Source organism: Symphalangus syndactylus, chromosome 2, assembly GCF_028878055.3.
Source record: "Symphalangus syndactylus isolate Jambi chromosome 2, NHGRI_mSymSyn1-v2.1_pri, whole genome shotgun sequence".
Classification (NCBI taxonomy): Eukaryota; Metazoa; Chordata; class Mammalia; order Primates; family Hylobatidae; genus Symphalangus; species Symphalangus syndactylus.
The window spans coordinates 51,683,983-51,706,374 of NC_072424.2; the positions used below are offsets into that span (position 1 = coordinate 51,683,983).

The 22,392-nt window shown below is 38.6% G+C and overlaps 1 protein-coding gene across 1 annotated transcript in view; it reads left to right on the top strand.

The window, feature by feature from the left end:
• The window catches only part of LOC129469797 (putative uncharacterized protein encoded by LINC00472), a 190,876-nt gene that overhangs the window by 94,325 nt on the left and 74,159 nt on the right, over positions 1-22,392 (top strand). Inside the window, exon 4 of the mRNA XM_055256833.2 lies at positions 21,979-22,324. The gene's annotated coding sequence lies outside the window, so the exon portion shown is untranslated. The remainder of the gene's footprint in view (positions 1-21,978; positions 22,325-22,392) is intronic.

Genomic DNA, 22,392 nt, shown 5'->3' on the forward strand with positions numbered 1-22,392 from the left:
AAGCCTGAGTGATCTGAAAAACTCTGTGAAAGTCCTAGAAGCAAAGAAAGCAAACTAGTTAACTTTCAGGAGATGCTCAGTCTTCCTCCCAGACATCTTCTGATGTCATACACAGCTGGCCACCTGGTGCAGTGAGCAGTGAGTCTCTATGATATAAACCCCAGGATGGTGTAGATCCTGCCAAAGTAATTAGCTTATATCAAAGAAGTAGATTCAAAATTAAAACAAAGGGATTTTAAATGTTAAACTGTAAATGTAAAAGTGCACAGCTGCTTATACTAAGTGGGTAAACTGCTTTGAAATTGGTTCTGAATTGGCTTTGGGTTCATAATGGGACTTGATTATTTCCACATGGTACTTAGCAGGCACATAAAATTCCACTAATATGAAAGAAATGTATTTTAAATGTTGGTTGATGGAGGAAAGAATACTTTTATCTTACAAAAAAAAAGACAAAAGGGAATTCTATGGCAACTGAAGTATATTATCTCAGAATACTGATTTAAAACTCTTCAGTAAGACAGAATAACTTAAAATGATCATTTAATATTAATATGTATCAAGTTGATTAGGATGGACCCCTTTTTGGTTTGTAAGAAACTGATTTAGACTTTTAAATAAACTTGAATTATGTTTGAAACCTTCTGGGAAAAATATTTACCAGAGATTGCCAAGACTCTTTGACCTAGGCGTCATTTGCTGTCTGGATTAATTTCCAACATTTAGGTCCTTCTGCATTTGCACTGTGGCTTGTCCATCCTCATCTTACTCTGTCCTGTTTGGACTTTGGTGACATAAAAATAAACAACCATTACTCAGCATAGTTTAGTTGCTAATGTCTTAGCCTCTGGAGTCAGTCTAGCTGGGTTCACATCCTGTCTAGGTCTCTTATTAGCTTTGTGACATTGAGCAAATCACTTAACCTTTTGTGAATTTGTTTTATCCTCTTTAAAATACAACACTTCCTACTTCAAAGATTGGAAACCAAAGAAAAGTAATTCAAAATCCCCGTCAACAGGGTCACCCAACTGAAAAGTATATGTATCTTGAGGATTTGCATTGATATGCAATATCGACATGTCCAAGGCATCCTTCCAGAGACCACTAGATTCTAGTAATTTGAACCGGCTTCTCCTCTCCCTCAAAGCAGCTCTGCTTAGTACAGTGCTTGGCACAAAGCAAACATTCAATAAATGTTAGCCAACGTTAGCTGGTCATCAGCTTTCCTTAAAAGCCAAGTCATTTCAACAAACCACCCCTGAGGCCCCAAGACACAGAAAAACAGCATCCAGTCCAAGCCCTCTGGTACAGGTGGGAAACAGCAATCAGACTCTACCAGACATATTGCCTTGATAAATGTGTACCTCCCTCCTTGAACCACATAGTAATAGCTTTTAGAATTAAAGATAGTTCCACTTATGTGCCACTGTATGCCAGGATATACTTGTCATTTATAACACGATCTCATTGAAACATTGCTTTTAATATTTGCACTGCTGTGGGAGAACACAAATGTTAATCTCTGATGTTAATATCTTTAAGGAAAACTAATTTCATTTCCCAAGTTCTTCAACTAATGATATTTTTTGTTTGTTTGTTTGTTTTGTATCAGGATTTGATGAGTATGCAATGATTCAGTATTCAATTATAATCTTGCTCAGTATTTTTATGAGAGAATTATGACCTTCTGAAAAAAAAAGCTAGTATGTAAAGTGTGGCAAAAATTTTAACTCATTTTTTAGGTTTTACTTTTTATTGAAATGTGATATACATACCAAGAAGTGCACACATAATAACTAAACAATTTGCTATATTTTCACAAACTGAACACAACCATGTAACCATTATCCAGATAAGAAAACAAAACATTATCAACATTGCAGAAATCTCCTTTGTACTCCCTTCCTGTCACCAACACCTCCCCGAGGGTAACCATCATCCTGACCTATAACCTCACTGATACGTGTTCCCTGTATTTGTACTCCATATGTATATAGAATCGTAGAGCAGAAACTCTTTTGCATCTGACTTCTTTCACTCAACATTCTGTTTGTGAAAATTGGCCTCATTGCCATGTATAGTTGTAGATGGCTCATGATCATTACTATATAGAATTCCATCCTTGAATACACCATATTTATGACTTCTGCTATTGATGGGCAGTTTGAAGATATTATGAATAGTTTGTCTATTGGTACACATGTGTACACACTCCAGTTGAGCATCCACCCAGAAGCTAATTGCCAGGCCACAGGGTATATGTATGTTCTGCTTTAGTAGGTACTGACAAATCGTTTTCCAAAGTTGTTATACCTGTAACAATTTACAGCCCACTATCAGTGAATGAGCATTCCAGTTCTTCCACATTCTAAACAAAACTTGGCATTTTTCTTTTTTTTTTTTTTTTTTTTTTTTTTTTTTTTTTTTTTATTATACTTTAGGGTTTTAGGGTACATGTGCACAATGTGCAGGTTTGTTACATATGTATCCATGTGCCATGTTGATTTCCTGCACCCATTAATTCGTCATTTAGCATTAGGTGTATCTCCTAATGCTGTCCCTCCCCCCTCCCCCCACCCCACAACAGTCCCCGGAGCGTGATGTTCCCCTTCCTGTGTCCATGAGTTCTCATTGTTCAATTCCCACCTATGAGTGAGAACATGCAGTGTTTGGTTTTTTGTCCTTGCGATAGTTTACTGAGAATGATGTTTTCCAGTTTCATCCATGTCCCTACAAAGGACACGAACTCATCATTTTTTATGGCTGCATAGTATTCCATGGTGTATATGTGAAAACTTGGCATTTTTCATTATTAAAAAATTGTTTGCCATTCTAACTAGTATGTTTAAGGGCATCTTTGACTTACTCCTAAGTCAAAGTTCTTAAACCTATTTTTTCTCTGTGGCACAAAGTCTGCAAATTCTGACACACTCCCTGGTGGTGATGCAGAAGGACAATGTACTCGGACTATGCTGGGCCACCTGGAGCACAATCTCAGCACAGTTTCACAACCTGAAATACACAAATCTTACCCATGAAAAAAAAAAAAAAAAAAAAGCCTGAGAAAGCCACAGACAGCTTCACTCAAAGACTTTTGAGGAAGAGGTGGTGGGAGAGCTATAGGACACAATACACAGCACGGTTTCCTAAGGATGCTTTTACCACTGTTGTGTCAGGTGCCTCCTTCCTCCTCAGGACTCCCTCCTCTGTTCTCCTCTTTTCCATGCTTGGGCTCCTCTCCTTTTATGCCCATTCCTTTCTTTGATCCTTTATGTCCAACTGTTGACTCCCAGGCTCTCTCCCCGTCATTCCTCATCCTGGACAGCATTCCTCAAGTCTAAGAGGACGGTCTGGCCAAAAAGTAGCCCTTTCTCCCTAGAGAGAGAAGGAAAGGCAGATCGTAAGCATTATAACTGAATTCTTCCTCCCGTTAGTACTTGTGCAACAGGGGTTTTTGAAATAACCAGTGTATGCTGCACTCTTAGCATCCCCTATCTCCCTTGGTAATTTCTTTCCATGGGTATCTTGGCCAGGCAGAGAACAAAACAGCCTGAACCTGAAGGACTTTTTCACTCTTTTGTGAGATACTAAATCCTCAAATGGGATTTTGCTGGAAGTCCTGGAAAAGGATGGGAGAGCAGTGTCTTTGAGAAGCAGAAATGCTGAAAGAAGGGATTTCTTTCTCATGCTGTGGGAGGAAACACGAGATCTGAGGACTCTGAAAGTAGCAGGAACTTGGGCTGTGCTCTGTGGCAGTGCTGGCTACGTCTAGTCTATGTAAGTCTACATAGGAAGACTCTGCACCAACTGAAAAGGTGCCCCCTCTAGGCAGATGCATCCCAACAGGCATATAGCTTGATGAGCAGCAGATGGTACCTTTGTCCAGAGGAAAATGAATCAGCCCATGCCAAGGCACAGGGCCTGGCTGCCTCTAGGCCGCCTCATCCCCTCAATCTAGCCCTGTGGGCAGGGCACAAAATGCACCACTGTGTCTCTACAGAAATATAGCCAGACATCAGAGGGAAGCCTCTGTAGTGCACCTAGGGAGGAGAGACCCCAAGTGTTGGCAACCTCAGCCTTAGCAAAAGCCCAGTACCCCCCTTACTATGGTGCAGAGAGCCATGACACTGTAAGGACCCACGGATGTTGAAGTTTAACTGTGATATGTCAGCTGGGGCCACAATGATCTAGCAACTAGAGACCTTGGTCTTGATCCCATACCATTTGACTTCTTGAATATTGATACAATTCTGGAGAATCAGGGATCCCGGAAGTAATTGAAATTTGGTTTCCTGGCAGCCTGGTGAGGGGGAATAAGGGTCTGTTTAATTTGATTTAAAGGCAATAAGAACTGGGATGTTTCTTGTACACTTGAGTTGATTTGCTACACCTATCATACCTGAATTACAGTTCCTTTTAAAAAATAAACCATTTTTGGTTTAGTAAAACTATAAAATTTAACATGCAAATGACAACAAAATTACTTCTGTTTAGGTCTACGTACATAGTTTTTTATTTAGAACATGTAAACATTAGAATACAATCTTAACTTCGAATGTAATCCTGTACAATTTTATTGACATGGTTCCTAACAAGAGGTTATAATGCTTATCATATAAAACATGAGGAATTCAAGATTATAATGGGCAAGGGTCTGACATTTCCAAGTATTCACTTGGGTACTAAAACAGGTTACTTTTCAATATTTTCTCCTTGTGGCACTGCTTTTTAGATTGTTTTATTTTTTTTTAACCTGAAAAGCAGAAATATCTGAAATGTTACTGCTCTCATATTTACAGTTACTCTGAACTATTTGCAAGTGTCTACAACTGAAATGTTTATTTTTTGAATATTGAATACACTGTAGTGATTAGTTTTAATGACACTTATAAGACTAGTACTTGAACATTATATAGCTTACTTTTGTGACCGTCAAATTAATGATTGAAATTGAAAATTAATTTTATAAGTCATTGAGAGGAACAAATATCACAGTTAGAAACATCCAAAAATACTTAATAAAAATTAAATGAATATCATTCTCATTTAACCTAAAATAAGGATGATTTTCAAATAGCTTTTCCTTGTGAATAAAAATCCAGATAATAAAACAAATATTTATTTAAAACATGTAATACCTTTTTTCTTGTAAACTTTTCACAAAAAGGACTGGAAGAAGAATTATTTTATGTTATTATAGTGACTAAAATCTTAATAGTAAGAATGAAAAAAATCTGATATTCAATTATGCCATAGATATTTAGGTTCCTTTTCTCTCGAGTTCGTATTTGAACATGGCTTATCTTCACATAGTCTATTTTCTAGAATGGCGAAAGACAAATATGAGCATTCCCAATGCTTAAACAAGAAAACTGGAGCACCTAGTTTTAATAAATTCCTCAAGACCATAGTCGAGTATTCAATTCTCCATATAAGTGTACACTTTAATGCCTCCATGTTTTTCTTTTACCACGGGATGATTTTTCTTTATTCTCTCTGCTTCAAAGTGCTTCTTATACTCTAAGATCAAACTGGAGTATTACCTCTTACATCAAACCCTCTCTAATCTTCAGGCAGAAATAACAGAATAATCATTCACCAATTTCATTAGGTTTAATTATGGAATCTTATCCCTTTGAATTTTGAAGAGTTTTTTTAAACTATGTCCCAGTACATGCCAAAACTGTATAGAAAATACACCAAAATTGTTACCTGTGTTTGCGGTTGTGAGTTGTACCATGTGTAACTTTTCAGTTTCCTGTATTTTCTAAATTTTCTGTAAAGGTCATATAATTTATGATTAGAAAAAGCAAAACAAAACAAAAATGACATATAAGTTTTATGAGCTATAATTTATAGCTAAGAAAAACCAATACTCTAAGACTAAGCCATAGTAGAGATATCTGAGGAGGGATAAAAGGACTTTGGATGAAGGAGGAACAAAAAAATCCCCAAAGAAAAATTTTACCTCCTTCATATATTATATCTGCATACTATGCTCCTCAGGCAGCTCAGGGGTTGTCAAATAGCCCCTGGGAATACCTCCATCAGTTTCAAGAAAGGGTAAGATGATAATCCAAATAAACATGACTACTGACAAAACTAATCTACCTTCCTTACATAAAATGGATGGAATAACTTAAAGCCTTCTGGGGAAACATAAGAGTCAGTGAAGAGTCAATCTCAAATGGCTGGAGCTCTGGACTAAAGCTTCCTGCTCTCAAATGTGAAGCTGAATCTAAAAAAGGCCAACAGTGCCTGCTCATGTGTACTGAGTAGGGGAAAAGCCCAACTGCTGCACAAAGAGGCCCCAAAGTGCTGTGGCTTAAAGAAAAGAAAGCTCCCCTCTCTCTCATAAACTATCTGTAGGAGAGCGGTCTGGTCTGGGGCAGCTCTGTTCCTTGCAGCCATGTAGGCACCCAGTTTCTTTCCACAGTTTATTAACCACAAGGCAGGGATTAGAACACTACAGGCCACGGACCAAATCCAGCCTGCCACTTGGATTTGCACATAACATTTTATTGGAATACAGCCATGACCATTTGTTTACATATCATCTTTGGCTGCTTACACACCACAGGGTAGAGACTGAATGGTTACAAATGTGAAAATATTTACTATTTGGCCCTTTACATGAAGAAAAAGTTTGCCCACCCATGCTCTAAAATATGACCATGCTGAGCAGGGTTGGAGGCAGATTTAAGTTCCAGCTTGTGAAAAGAGCACCCAGCCAGCATTGCAAGGCCCAAGCTCAGAAGCAGCACATATCACATCCCTCACACTCTACCACAACGGCATAGTCACAAGTCTTCATGTAGTTGTAGGAAGGCTGGGGAATGAGTCTGTGGCTGAACAACCATAGTCCAGCTACATCTTTACAATGAAACAAAAGGAGGGCAGTCAGTAGCCTCCACCACGTGGTATGCTTTGTCCATCTGCTTCAACTGACATCATTAAAAGTAGCATATATCCAACTGAGTGTCATGTCATGGGCAAGTGGCCATATTTTTGTCCACACCGGAAATGTACTTTTGCTGTAACCAAGACAATATGCTTTCTAGTATTGTCTATCAGAGAGAACACTGAAGTATCATTTGGCACAAGAAGGAGGCAAGTATAAGAGCTATAGAAAGTGCCAAGCCAACCCAAAGACAGATTGTGTTTTGCTGGAACATGCAGTGTCATAAGCAAGCTGGTTTAAAATGGTATCCGCTCTTCTTAAACAACATCTGGGTGTCGAAGGGTGGGCTGGTGAGTGTGCCATGCTAAATGTATTTGGAAACTAATGCCCTCAAAAAACTGCTGTCCAAAATACTATTTTGTAAAAGTATTCTTCAAACACACACAAAAAGTTTGAACCCATTTAGAAATAATTGACTACAAACAAAATAAACTAAGTCTCCAATCAGGCTCCATCTAAAAAGAAAAAAAAAGTGTACATAAAGAGATCTAATGAATAGCATCAATTTCCATAGGAGACTTTACAGTCCATTTGCTCTACCACCATAAGAGATTAGAAGTAAAAAGGCATCTAAGCTGATCTTTCTGCTAGGACGATTCCCTGCAGCAAGTTTTACTGCCTTCTTTGATTCAGTTTTAAATGTCTGGAGCAGCGTGTTCTCCCCATCCTTCTCCAAAGGCAATTCAAAGTCCTATGGGAGATTTTTGCAACCACCGTGGTGTAAAAAGTAATAGAATGAGGAATGAAGAGTTAGAGATTCTGGTCCTCACTCTTCTGCTTCTCAACCACATGGACTTGCATGATTCATTCCATGAATTCACTCAGATTGTGTTGAGGCCTCTCTGTGGGAGAAACAAAGATGACAGAAACTAAGCCCAGCCCTTTAAGAGTTTATAATCTAATGCAGGAGTAACTGCAAGAGAAAGAGAAAATGCTTTGATGGGTGGCTGGTATCACACCGGTTGAGAGTGATGGTTGAGGAGAGTCATGCAAACTGTTATGGAAATTGGGTGAGACCTGGAATGCAAAGAGGAAGGAAAAGGTGGAGGTAGGAGAGGAATGATTGGTGGCCAATTTCAGCTAGAACTTGTATCATTCACAGGGGAACAATGGGAAATCAGGAAAGATAGAATGGAACCAGTCCTGGAAAACTAATGAATTTTGTTTTTTAGTAAGCCAAGTGACTGAAGGTTTCTGAGAAGGGGGATGATTTGATTAAGGAATAGCTTCAGTAGGATTATTTACACGGTGATATTCACATGGTAAATGAATTGGGGGTAGGGAGACTACTTAAAATCTCATTAGAAAGCTATGATAACAAGACAGATGTGGAAGAGATTATCAGTAAGGAAGAAATTCAAGGAACTATTTTCCCTGTGTTGAACATGATCCAATTGCTTCTTTTAGAGATGCTACAATCAAAAAAAATGATGAAGCAGAAAATACAAAACTTAAGATGACAGATAAAATACTTGCAATTGATATGACAGAAAAATAACAGACTAGAAAGTCATTTCATTCTTAATTTAATGTTTATGAGGATTTTTAACTATTTTGTAAGCTATGAAAGGCTGTGAAAATGAAACTCTGGGAAGGATGTAGGAGCAGGTTCCTCTTATTAAGAAGATAGAGTCAAGATGGCCGAATAGGAACAGCTCCGGTCTCCAGCTCCCAGCCCGAGCGACACAGAAGACGGGTGATTTCTGCATTTCTGCTTGAGGTACCGGTTTCATCTCACTAGGGAGTGCCAAACAGTGGGTGCAGGACAGTCAGTGAAGCGCACTGTGTGCGAGCCGAAGCAGGGGGAGGCATTGCCTCACTCGGGAAGCACAAGGGGTCAGGGAGTTCCCTTTCCTAGTCAAAGAAAGGGGTAACAGACGGCACCTGGAATATCGGGTCAGTCCCACCCTCATACTGCGCTTTTCCAACGGGCCTGGAAAACGGCACACTGGGAGATTGTGTCCCGCACCTGGCTCGGAGGGTCCTATGCCCACAGAGTCTTGCTGATTGCTAGCACAGCAGTCTGAGATCAAGCTGCAAGGCTGCAGCGACGCTGGGGGAGGGGCGCCCGCCATTGCCCAGGCTTGCTTAGGTAAACAAAGCAGCCAGGAAGCTCGAACTGGGTGGAGCCCACCACAGCTCAAGGAGGCCTGCCTGCCACTGTAGGCTCCACCTCTGGGGGCAGGGCACAGACAAACAAAAACTCAGCAGGAACCTCCACAGACTTAAATGTCCCTGTCTGACTGACAGCTTTGAAGAGAGTAGTGGTTCTCCCAGCACGCAGCTGGAGATCTGAGAACAGACAGACTGCCTCCTAAAGTGAGTCCCTCACCCCTGAGCAGCCTAATTGGGAGGCACCCCCCCAGTAGGGACAGACTGACACCTCATTCGGCCAGGTACTCCTCTGAGACAAAACTTCCAGAGGAACTATCAGACAGCTGAATTTGTGGTCTCGCAAAAATCCGCTGTTCTGAAGCCACCACTGCTGACACCCAGCCAAACAGGGTCTGGAGTGGACCTCTAGTAAACTCCAACAGACCTGCAGCTGAGGGTCCTGTCTGGTAGAAGGTAAACTAAGAAACAGAAAGGACATCCACACCAAAAACCAATCTGTACATCACCATCATCAAAGACAAAAATTAGATAAAACCACAAAGATGGGGAAAAAACAGAGCAGAAAAACTGGAAACTCTAAAAAGCAGAGCACCTCTCCTCCTCCAAAGGAACGCAGTTCCTCACCAGCAATGGAACAAAACTGGATGGAGGATGACTTTGATGAGTTGAGAGAAGAAGGCTTCAGAAGATCAAACTACTCTGAGCTACGAGAGGAAATTCAAACCAATGTCAAAGAAGTTAAAAACTTGGAAAAATAATTAGACGAACATATAACTAAAATGACAAATGCAGAGAAGTGCTTAAAGGAGCTGATGGAGCTGAAAGCCAAGTTTTGAGAACTATGCGAAGATTGCAGAAGCCTCAGTAGCAGATGCGATCAACTGGAAGAAAGGGTATTGCTGATGGAAGATGAAATGAATGAAATGAAGAGAGAAGGGAAGTTTAGAGAAAAAAGAATAAAAAGAAATGAACAAAGCCTCCAAGAAATTTGGGACTATGTGAAAAGACCAAACCTACGTCTGATTGGTGTACCTGAAAATGACAGGGAGAATGGAACCAAGTTGGAAAACACTCTGCAAGATATTATCCAGGAGAAATTCCCCAATCTAGCAAGGCAGGCCAACATTCAGATTCAGGAAATACAGAGAACGCCACAAAGATACTCCTCGAGAAGAGCAACTCCAAGACACATAATTGTCACATTCACCAAAGTTGAAATGAAGGAAAAAATGTTAAGGGCAGCCAGAGAGAAAGGTCGGGTTACCCAAGAAGGGAAGCCCATCAGACTAACAGCTGATCTCTGGGCAGAAACTCTACAAGCCAGAAGAGAGTGGGGGCCAATATTCAACATTCTTAAAGAAAAGAATTTTCAACCCAGAATTTCATATCCAGCCAAACTAAGCTTCATAAGTGAAGGAGAAATAAAATACTTTACAGACAAGCAAACGCTGAGTGATTTTGTCACCACCAGGCCTGCCCTAAAAGAGCTCCTGAAGGAAGTATTAAACATGGAACGGAACAACCAGTACCAGCCACTGCAAAAACATGCCAAATTGTAAAGACCATCAAGGCTAGGAAGAAACTGCAGCAACTAATGAGCAAAATAATCAACTAACATCATAATGACAGGATCAGATTCACACATAACAGTATTAACGTTAAATGTAAATGGGCTAAATGCTCCAATTAAAAGACATAGACTGGCAAACTGGATAAGGAGTCAGGACCCATCAGTGTGCTGTATTGAGGAAACCCATCTCACGTGCAGAGACACACATAGACTCAAAATAAAGGGATGGAGGATGATCTACCAAGCAAATGGAAAATAAAAAAAGGCAGGGGTTGCAATTCTAGTCTCTGATAAAATAGACTTTAAACCAACAAAGATCAAAAGAGACAAAGAAGGCCATTACATAATGGTAAAGGGATCAATTCAACAAGAAGAGCTAACTATCCTAAATATATATGCACCCAACACAGGAGCACCCAGATTCATAAAGCAAGTCCTGAGTGACCTACAAAGGGACTTAAACTCCCACACAATAATAATGGGAGATTTTAACACCCCACTGTCAACATTAGACAGATCAACGAGACAGAAAGTTAACAAGGATATCCAGGAATTGAACTCAGCTCTACATAAAGTGGACCTAATAGACATCTACAGAACTCTCCACCCCAAATCAACAGAATATACATTTTTTTCAGCACCACACCACACCTATTACAAAATTGACCACATAGTTGGAAGTAAAGCTCTCCTCAGCAAATGTAAAAGAACAGAAATTATAACAAACTGTCTCTCAGACCACAGTGCAATCAACCTAGAACTCAGGATTAAGAAACTCACTCAAAACCGCTCAACTACATGGAAACTGAACAACCTGCTCCTGAATGACTATTGGGTACATAATGAAATGAAGGCAGAAATAAAGATGTTCTTTGAAGCCAACAAGAACAAAGACACAACATACCAGAATCTCTGGGACACGTTCAAAGCAGTGTGTAGAGGGAAATTTATAGCACTAAATGCCCACAAGTGAAAGCAGGAAAGATCCAAAATTGACACCCTAACATCACAATTAAAAGAACTAGAAAAGCAAGAGCAAACACATTCAAAAGCTAGCAGAAGGCTAGAAATAACTAAAATCAGAGCAGAACTGAAGGAAATAGAGACACAAAAAACCCTTCAAAAAATTAATGAATCCAGGAGCTGGTTTTTTGAAAAGATCAACAAAATTGATGGACCACTAGCAAGACTAATAAAGAAGAAAAGAGAGAAGAATCAAATAGATGCAATAAAAAATGATAAAGGGGATATCACCACCGATCCCACAGAAATACAATCTACCATCAGAGAATACTACAAACACCTCTATGCAAATAAACTAGAAAATCTAGAAGAAATGGATAAATTCCTCGACAAATACACCCTCCCAAGACTAAATCAGGAAGGAGTTGAATCTCTGAATAGACCAATAACAGGTTCTGAAATTGTGGCAATAATCAATAGCTTACCAACCAAAAAGAGTCCAGGACCTGATGGATTCACAGCTGAATTCTACCAGAAGTACAAGGAGGAACTGGTACCATTCCTTCTGAAACTATTCCAATCAATAGAAAAAGAGGGAATCCTCCCTAACACATTTTATGAAGCGAGCATCATCCTGATACCAAAGCCTGGCAGAGACATAACCAAAAAAGAGAATTTCAGACCAATATCCTTGATGAACACTGATGCAAAAATCCTCAATAAAATACTGGCAAACCGAATCCAGCAGCACATCAAAAAGCTTATCCACCATGATCAAGTGGGCTTCATCCCTGGGATGCAAGGCTGGTTCAACATACTCAAATCAATAAATGTAATCCAGCATATAAACAGAACCAAAGACAAAAACCACATGATTATCTCAATAGATGCAGAAAAGGCCTTTGACAAAATTCAACAACCCTTCATGCTAAAAACTCTCAATAAATTAGGTATTGATGGGACGTATCTCAAAATAATAAGAGCTATCTATGACAAACCCACAGCCAATATCATACTGAATGGGCAAAAACTGGAAGCATTCCCTCTGAAAACTGGCACAAGACAGGGATGCCCTCTCTCACCGCTCCTATTCAACATAGTGCTGGAAGTTCTGGCCAGAGCAATCAGGCAGGAGAAGGAAATAAAGGGTATTCAGTTAGGAAAAGAGGAAGTCAAATTGTCCCTGTTTGCAGATGACATGATTGTATATCTAGAAAACCCCATTGTCTCAGCCCAAAATCTCCTTAAGCCGATTAGCAACTTCAGCAAAGTCTCAGGATACAAAATCAATGTACAAAAATCACAAGCATTCTTGTACACCAATAACAGACAAACAGAGAGCCAAATCATGAGTGAACTCCCATTCACAATTGCTTCAAAGAGAATAAAATACCTAGGAATCCAACTTACAAGGGATGTGAAGGACCTCTTCAAGGAGAACTACAAACCACTGCTCAATGAAATAAAAGAGGATGCAAACAAATGGAAGAACATTCCATGCTCATGGGTTGGAAGAATCAATATCATGAAAATGGCCATACTGCCCAAGGTAGTTTATAGATTCAATGCCATCCCCATCAAGCTACCAATGACTTTCTTCACAGAATTGGAAAAAACTACTTTCAAGTTCATATGGAACCAAAAAAGAGCCCGCATCACCAAGTCAATCCTAAGCCAAAAGAACAAAGCTGGAGGCATCACGCTACCTGACTTCAAACTCTACTACAAGGCTACAGTAACCAAAACAGCATGGTACTGGTGCCACAACAGAGACATAGATCAATGGAACAGAACAGAGCCCTCAGAAATGATGCCGCATATCTACAACTATCTGATCTTTGACAAACCTGACAAAAACAAGAAATGGGGAAAGGATTCCCTATTTAATAAATGGTGCTGGGAAAACTGGCTAGCCATATGTAGAAAGCTGAAACTGGATCCCTTCCTTACACCTTATACAAAAATTAATTCAGGATGGATTAAAGACTTAAATGTTAGACCTAAAACCATTAAAATCCTACAAGAAAACCTAGGCAATACCATTCAGGACATAGGCGTGGGCAAGGACTTCATGTCTAAAACACCAAAAGCAATGGCAACAAAAGCCCAAATTGACAAATGGGATCTCATTAAACTAAAGAGCTTCTGCACAGCAAAAGAAACTACCATCAGAGTGAACAGGCAACCTACAGAATGGGAGAAAATTTTTGCAACCTACTCATCTGACAAAGGGCTAATATCCAGAATCTACAATGAACTCAAACGAATTTACAAGAAAAAAACAAACAACCCCATCAAAAAGTGGGCAAAGGACATGAACAGACACTTCTCAAAAGAAGACATTTATGCAGCCAAAAAACACATGAAGAAATGCTCATCATCACTGGCCATCAGGGAAATGCAAATCAAAACCACAGTGAGATACCATCTCACACCAGTTAGAATGGCCATCATTAAAAAAATCAGGAACCAACAGGTGCTGGAGAGGATGTGGAGAAATAGGAACACTTTTACACTGTTGGTGGGACTGTAAACTAGTTCAACCATTGTGGAAGTCAGTGTGGTGATTCCTCAGGGATCTCGAACTAGAAATACCATTTGACCCAGCCATCCCATTACTGGGTATATACCCAAAGGACTATAAATCATGCTGCTATAAAGACACATGCACACGTATGTTTATTGCGGCACTATTCACAATAGCAAAGACTTGGAACCAACCCAAATATCCAACAACAATAGACTGGATTAAGAAAATGTGGCACATATACACCATGGAATACTATGCAGCCATAAAAAATGATGAGTTCATGTCCTTTGTAGGGACATGGATGAAATTGGAAAACATCATTCTCAGTAAACTATCGCAAGGACAAAAAACCAAACACCGCATGTTTTCACTCATAGGTGGGAATTGAACAATGAGAACTCATGGACACAGGAAGGGGAACATCACACTCCAGGGACTGTTGTGGGGTGGGGGAGGGGGGAGGGACAGCATTAGGAGATATACCTAATGCTAAATGACGAGTTAATGGGTGCAGGAAATCAACATGGCACATGGATACATATGTAACAAACCTGCACATTGTGCACATGTACCCTAAAACCTAAAGTATAATAAAAAAAACAAACAAAAAAAAAGAAGATAGAGTCATAGGGAAGAAATTACTATCCTCTCTAGGCTTGTCACACTTATGCCAAGTTAGATGGACCTTCTAGGTGCTACTTTGAAAAATTTTAACTAGGAAGACAGTCTGTTTTTTTTTTCTTTCTTTTTTTTATTTCATAGAACTATATTTTGCATACAATAAAATGTACCTATTTTAAGTGTATAGTTCAATGAGCTTTGATGACATATACACCCATGTAATCACCCCCATAATTAAGCTATAGAATGCTTCTGTCGGCCTTCCCCCTCCTTTCCCCAGGCCCCAACATATTCTCTCATAACTCTGCAATCAAACTCCAGCCCCTTCTCAGGCAACTGCTGACCCGACATCTGTCACTATAGATTAGTTTTGTTCTATAAACTTCATGTAAATGCAGTTATACAACTGGTATTCTTTTGTGTCTGGCTCTTTTTGCTTAGAAGCTTTTTGAGCTTCACCAATGCTATTATATATAAAAGTAGTTTATTCTTTTTTACTGGTAAGTTGCATGAATATTCCGCAACTTGTTTATCCATTCATCTGTAAATGTATATTAGGGGTGTTTACGGTTGGGAAATATTATGAATAAAGCTTCTCTGAACATTAGTGTATCTGTCTTGTTGTGGACGTAGGGTTCATTCCTCTTGAACATTGGTTTTCATATACTTCCATATCATCTAAATCTGAGTCATATGGAAGTATATGTTTTCTTTTATAAGAAACTGACAAACTGTTTTCCAAAGTATTTATAGTATTTTACATTCCCAGGAGCAGTATATGAGAGTTCCAGTTGCTCTACGTCCTTTCCAACACCTGTTTTTGTTAGTCTTTTAAATTTTAGCCATTCTAGCAGGTTTGTAGTAATATCAGGGAAATTTGCACTTCCCTGATGATTAATGATATGTTCATGTCCTTCTTGGCCACTGCATATGTATTTTTGTGAAGGGTATGTTCCAATCCTTCACTCCATTTTTAAACTTGTCATTTGTCTTATTTTTGAGTTGTGAGAGTTCTTTACATATGTTAGTATGTTGGATGTAAGTCTATACACACATCTATATATGTATATGTATATATACATATATGTGTGTATATGTGTGTATATATGTATAAGTGTGTGTGTATATATATGTGTGTATATATATATGTATATGTATGTGTGTGTGTATATATATGTATATATATGGCAGATACTTTATTTATTTATTTTTTTTTTTATTTTTTTGAGACAGAGTCTTTCTCTGTCCCCCACGCTGGAGTGCACTGGCGCGATCTCGGCTCACTGCAAGCTCTGCCTCCCGGGTTCACACCATTCTCCTGCCTCAGCCTCCCGAGTAGCTGGGATTACAGGCGCCCGCCACCACGCCTGGCTAATTTTTTGTATTTTTAGTAGAGACGGGGTTTCACCGTGTTAGCCAGGATGGTCTCGATCTCCTGACCTTGTGATCCGCCCGCCTCGGCCTCCCAAAATGCTGGGATTACAGGCTTGAGCCACCGCGCCCGGCATATGGCAGATACTTTCTTTCCAGTCCCTTGCTTTTTCATTTTCTTAGTGATGTGTCTGGAAGAGAAGTAGTTGTAATGAGTGGGGTTGTAACTTAATTAAAAATTATGTTTTTAATTTTAATAAAGTCTAATTCATAAATTTTTATGGTTATAGTTCTGTTCTATTTACAAAATCTTGAAAAAAAATATGTTTTCTCCTGGAAGCCTTGTATGTTCTGCTTTTACTTGAGGTCTATTATCTACTTTAAATTTACTTTTTTGTACAGTGTGAGTAGGATTGACGCTCATCTCTTTCCCATTTGAATATCCAGGTATTCCAACACTATCTGTTGAAAATACTATCCTTTCCTTATTGAATTACCTTGGCACCTTTGTCAAATGTTGGTCTATTTCTGAACTCTTTATTTACTCTATTCCACTGATCTATCTTTATACCAAGACCACACTGTCTTGATTATGTAGCTTTAAAGTAGAGCTTGAAATCAGAAAATGGAAATCCTCCAAATTTATTTTTCTTTTAAAGGACTATTTTGACAATTGTAGGTCCTTTTTATTTCCACATACCTATTAGAATCAGCTTGTGTGTTTCTACAGAGAAGTCCTCTGGGAAGACTTGCATTGAATCTGAAGATCAATTTGGGGAAAATTCATTTCTTAACAATATGAGTTTCCTAGTTCAAGAATATGATATTTTTCCTTTCTATTTGACTTTTAAATTTTCTCTTAACAGTCTTTTGTAGTTTTCAATGTATGGATCTTGTACGTATTTTGTTAAATTTATCCCGAAGTATTTCAGACAGCCTGTCTTAGGAGTTAACTGTTGAGGAAAGTAATCTCTCTCATTATTTGTCAGTTTTATTAGTTTAATTACCAGAATAACAATTTCTTCAAATTGGTGGTAGTGGAGGAAGGGTTGTAATGGAGGAGGGGTACTTCTCAATTGGAATGATATATATCTAATTGGATATATATATATATGTATATATGTATATATACATATATATATATATCCAATTAGAAGATAATTTCCTGACATACTAGAGAAAAGTCTCTCTAGATGAAGCCTCACTGAACCCCAGCTTGCAAGCATGTCAATACATACACATACAAAGAAGACTATAAATGAACAAGTCTCCCTGGTGTCAACTATGAAGCTACTTACCAAGATAATTAGGTCTTTCAAGTTGAAAGCAGCTCTTTTATGGATTACCCAGTCTACAAGTCTACATATGGTTACCATTTTAAAATTATCAGATTTATCACATTAGTGGGCACTATGAAAATGTTTTTCTAGGGCTGGATATTTTTTTAGCATAATTCTCATGCTTTAGTTTGAATCAGCAATTGCATTTGTGCAATTACAGAGTGCTTGTAGGAGGCCTAAAAACTAACAGTAGAGAAAAATGTTTTATCAGCAAAGTTTTTCCTAGATGTACAAAATTCTCTTGAAAACACTTTTGGGAAATCTAACTACCTAACTGATGTTTTTCTTTACACACAGAAATATTGATGATAAAGAGGAAACTAACTTTCTGAACCATTAAATGTGATATCATTTATCTCACCAAATCCCAAGATGGGTATTTTATAGATTGTTCTTAAGAGTAGATTACCCAAGATTCCTAGAATAATTATATTACAAATATAATAATAACATTACTTATATAATGTTTCTTCTATATTTGTGGTCTCAGTCTTTTCTCATATAAATCAAATTAGATAAAGAAGGATTCAGTGTTATTTAATCAGGGAAAAACTCTAAACAAAAGTCAAAGAGCAATCTAAAATATTAAATAGAGATCTGGCTCTGTGTCTTTTCTTTCTTTCCTTTCCTTTTTCCCTCCTTACTCTTCTCTTTTTGATTTTGGGCTTTAAAAGAACACTCAGAAACCACAAATATTCAAGAAATATTAACAACAATAATAGTCATATATTATCCAGTCTGTGTCAGGAATAAACATTCCGATTTTATAACTTTCAGGCCTCTGCCAGGTATTATGATTTCCACTTTACAAAGAAACTGAAGTTCATAGAGTGTCACTTACCTTTCCCAAAGTCACATGGCCAAACCTCAAAGATAAAATTCAAATTATAGGGTCAAATCTCTCTCCATCATACAGATGCCTTCCACATTGCCTGTGACTTTACAGAAGCTTGGAGTCTAAATTATGTGGCTGCTATTAGTAACAACTTCAAGATCAAAGGCTATTGGGCTATTGGCTCCACCATGGGCACCACTAGGTTTAAACTCAAACAGCCAGATGAGACCACTTGAACCTTGGCAGTTACCAGTTCAGAGGAGCAGCCTAACCCAGCCACTCCACAGTTGCAATTTGAGAGCATCTAGAGGACACCACATACATCTTTTCACCTGGTCTCTGCTGCCACAGATGAAACCTCCTCAATGCCCCCAAGAAGCCATCTTGGGCAGGAAAAAGAGGTGGATGTAAAATTTGGATGACAATAATTTACCAAAAGAAATAGTCATTCCAAAGAGGCTGTTATACTGGCCCTGATTTGAATTTTGTATAGTCTGAATGTGTAAACTAAAAGGAGAAATACAAACGTGAAGTGATAGTAGTTCCCACTGGCAAATGGAAGCTGTCCCTAACCATCAGCAGAGCGGGGCTCATGAAGATCAGACAAGCTCTTAAGAACAGGCGCTACATTTCTTGACCTGAGTTTGGTGTGAATGATCTTGTGACCTCATTACAGTTTTTATAATTTGAATTCATCACCATAAGCTAAAAGAGGATAAACAAAATGAGGAAGCATCCGTTTCACAAAGTCTTTTAGGTGCAAGTGTTTTCCAGCCTACAAAACACTCAAGCTCAGGAAGGTTAAAGGAATTTGAGTGATCATTTATTTCCATCGACCAGAACATCCTTAGGGTTTCTATTGTCCAGCCTACAAAACACTCAAGCTCAGGAAGGTTAAAGGAATTTGAGTGATCATTTACTTCTATCGACTAGAACATCCTTAGGGTTTCTATTGAAGAAAACCTTAAAATAAGGGAGTTTTAGTTTCAATTTGGTTGTCAACATGCAGAAAAAAGGAAAGCTGAAATCAAAGTTATAATACAATCTGAAAATTAAACATTAAGGGGAAAAGCCATACCTTGAAGTGTAGCCTTTGCTGTCAATCAGTATTTCTGTCTAAATTGTAAAAACAGAGGGGGGGAAATGAGCTTTGCTGTGAACTGCCAAGGGAATTGTCTTTATTCTGCCAGATGCTCCAGATGGTTTTCTTACAGAGAAACTTTGTTTCATGCTCGCAGTGGTTTATTTCCATGCATCTAACTCTCAGCCAGGCACTGAAACAGGTACTTCATTGATCTACTAAATATGATTGTAAAATTACTTCATCTTATTTAAAATTGCAAGCCCAGCAGGAAAAGTGAGACCGCGTACTTCCCTTCCTTTCTTTTAACCTCAAATTTGAACCTGCTTTTAAATCAGTTTAAAACTAATTAATGACCCTTGTTGCTAAGTGACTCGAGAAACCAGGAAGGAACTATGATCTGGCTTTGTAAAACAAAACATTAAATACTTATGAAACCTTTCCATATAAATCTCTGTACTATCATACAAATAATTCACTTTGGAGGCTATTTGTCTTGAAGAAATCTTATCTCAAAAAGGGGTCATAAGTAGCTCCCTGTAGACTTACACATCTGCTTTTATATTTATAAGCAGCTGTATATTTGTTTCAAGATATTACTTGTTTTAAGATATTACTGCTGAACATTTTTTTAATTCAATGACTGTTTATTGAGTGTTTATTATGGACCCTGTTAGGCACCTAAGATACAAAGAAACACCATGGCATTTTGTGAAGGCTGCATGCTTTCTGGTGGCAGAGAAAAGAATTAGGAGTTTCTTCCAATAGTAAAGATCTGTGAAGGCACTGGAGGTGATGATGAAGTGAGGATTGGAGACAAATTCAAGGAATAGCATTGACAGAATTTGTTATCAAATTACATGTGTTGATGAATGAAAAGCCAGGAATAGCTCCCTGATTTCCAGTTTGGGGATCAGGCTATGTCATTCAATGAGATTAGAAATGTCAGGGTTACAGCAGTACAGCAGGCTCCACATTATCCCAGAGATGAGATCTGGAAGAGCTACTATGTACAATAAGGCATGCTGTCAGAGATGATTATATCCAAAGACCATTTTTCAGAGACCCAGTGGTTTGTTTCTTAAATGGAAGTATTTGGACCTACTTCAGAACTTACCAAACATAAGCACTGGCCAGGTAGCAAACGCATTAAGTGGTGAGAAAGCCTCTTTCGTGAAGAGGACTCTGGTCTTAGGTTAGTACCACAGCACAGGTCAGCCCACTGTCTGGGCTGATGCTCTTGAATGCATTCTATTAAGAGGTATTCACTGAGTTAAAAAGAACCGCACGTAGCAAACTCACTGTAAAGACCCACATAGCTTGGATTCCTCAAACTCTTCCATCTGCAGCTTTTAGAGGAGCAGAATTATGACACCTATCCATCCCTCACCTTCATTATCTGCAAAATTAGGATCCACACTCACTGCTAATTATACAAGTCTATAATTTCCCTTCTCATTTCTAGACATTGACACAGATAAAATGAGAAATTAGTTGAATGCTAGATTTTTTTTTTTTTTTTTTTTTTTTTTTAGACGGAGTCTCGCTCTTGTCACCCAGGCTGGAGTACAATGGCACAATCTCGGCTCACTGCAACCTCTGCCTCCCAGGCTCAAGCGATTTTCCTGCCTCAGCCTCCCGAGTGGCTGGGATTACAGGCACACACCACCATGTCCAGCTAACTTTTGTATTTTTAGTAGAGAAGGGGTTTCCCCATGTTGACCAGGCTGGTCTTGAACTCCTGATCTCAGGTGATCCACCTGCCTCAGCCTACCACGCACAGGCGTGAGCCACCGTGCCTGGCCTAGATTTTTGTTTTTCAAAGAAAATAAAAATGTTCAATTTCTATTGAAAACAATGAGAATTTATTTCATTTCTTCTGTATAGTACAGGGGTGGCACTTTGAGGGGATAAACAGCTGAACAAGACAATGACCCAAGACTTCCCGTGGACCCATTTTAATGTCACAGATGAAAATATCTATAATTTTGAATTTTGAAAGACGAATGTTTCTTTAGCACAAAATTCTTCATTCTTCTAACTCCAGTTGTAAGAAAATAATGGCAATTAGGCCACCATGTTCATAGAATTAATTACATACACATTTTTAAATAGTGTTAACTTTAAGTGGCCTCCCACTAAGATATGAAGTACATATCTATTTGGAGGATTAGAAATTAAAATTTCCAGCTTTCAATAAGAATCAAACTGATAGTGTACTAAAAATAAACTAAGGGTCATCTGATTGAAAGGCTTCACCTCTGTCTCACACTCCAGCTCTTTTCTTGGAAGAGAAGAAACCATTTCAAAAAATTATGAAGGGAGCAGCAAAGGGCTGTTTTGTACATTCATTACATTCACAGTGGGGGAAATGTTCTGTCCTGTCCATATCAGTGTACCTAATATGAAATCATTAATTCCATACCATCTAGCTTTTTTAGTAAAACTATATTAAAATTAAAAGTAAAACTTACAGTATTTGTTTCGACCTGTAAACCTGGTTAACATCCATTAGATTAGATTGATTTTCATTAAATAAGTGCTACACAATACCTGTCATAACTAAGCATCTTCTTTTTTTTTTTTTCTAGAGCCCCAGCAGCTACTATTCATAAGTGTCTGGAATATGTTCCTGGCATTTCACCTACACTCTCTCCAATCCTTCCAAGAAACTCACAAAGCAGGTATTATTACCAACAAGAGACCAGACACCCTGAGAATTTACACTCCTTCCCCAAGACCACACAGTCAATTATAATTGATGATGTTGCCACTTGTACCAAAGTCCATCTGGCTTCAAAGCCTGCTGTCTCCCCATTCAACAAAATGTCTCTCTGCCCTTACTTTTTTTCCCTTCAGGGCTTTTTCTTGAACTTCTCTTCCTCACAATAGTTAAATCATCCATTTAAAGATGTCAGACAACCTCCGTGTTCTAAGGTGAGTTGTCAGATCTCATTTGGTTCACCTTGTCTACCACTTATCCTTTGTTTATTCATTCTTCTTGG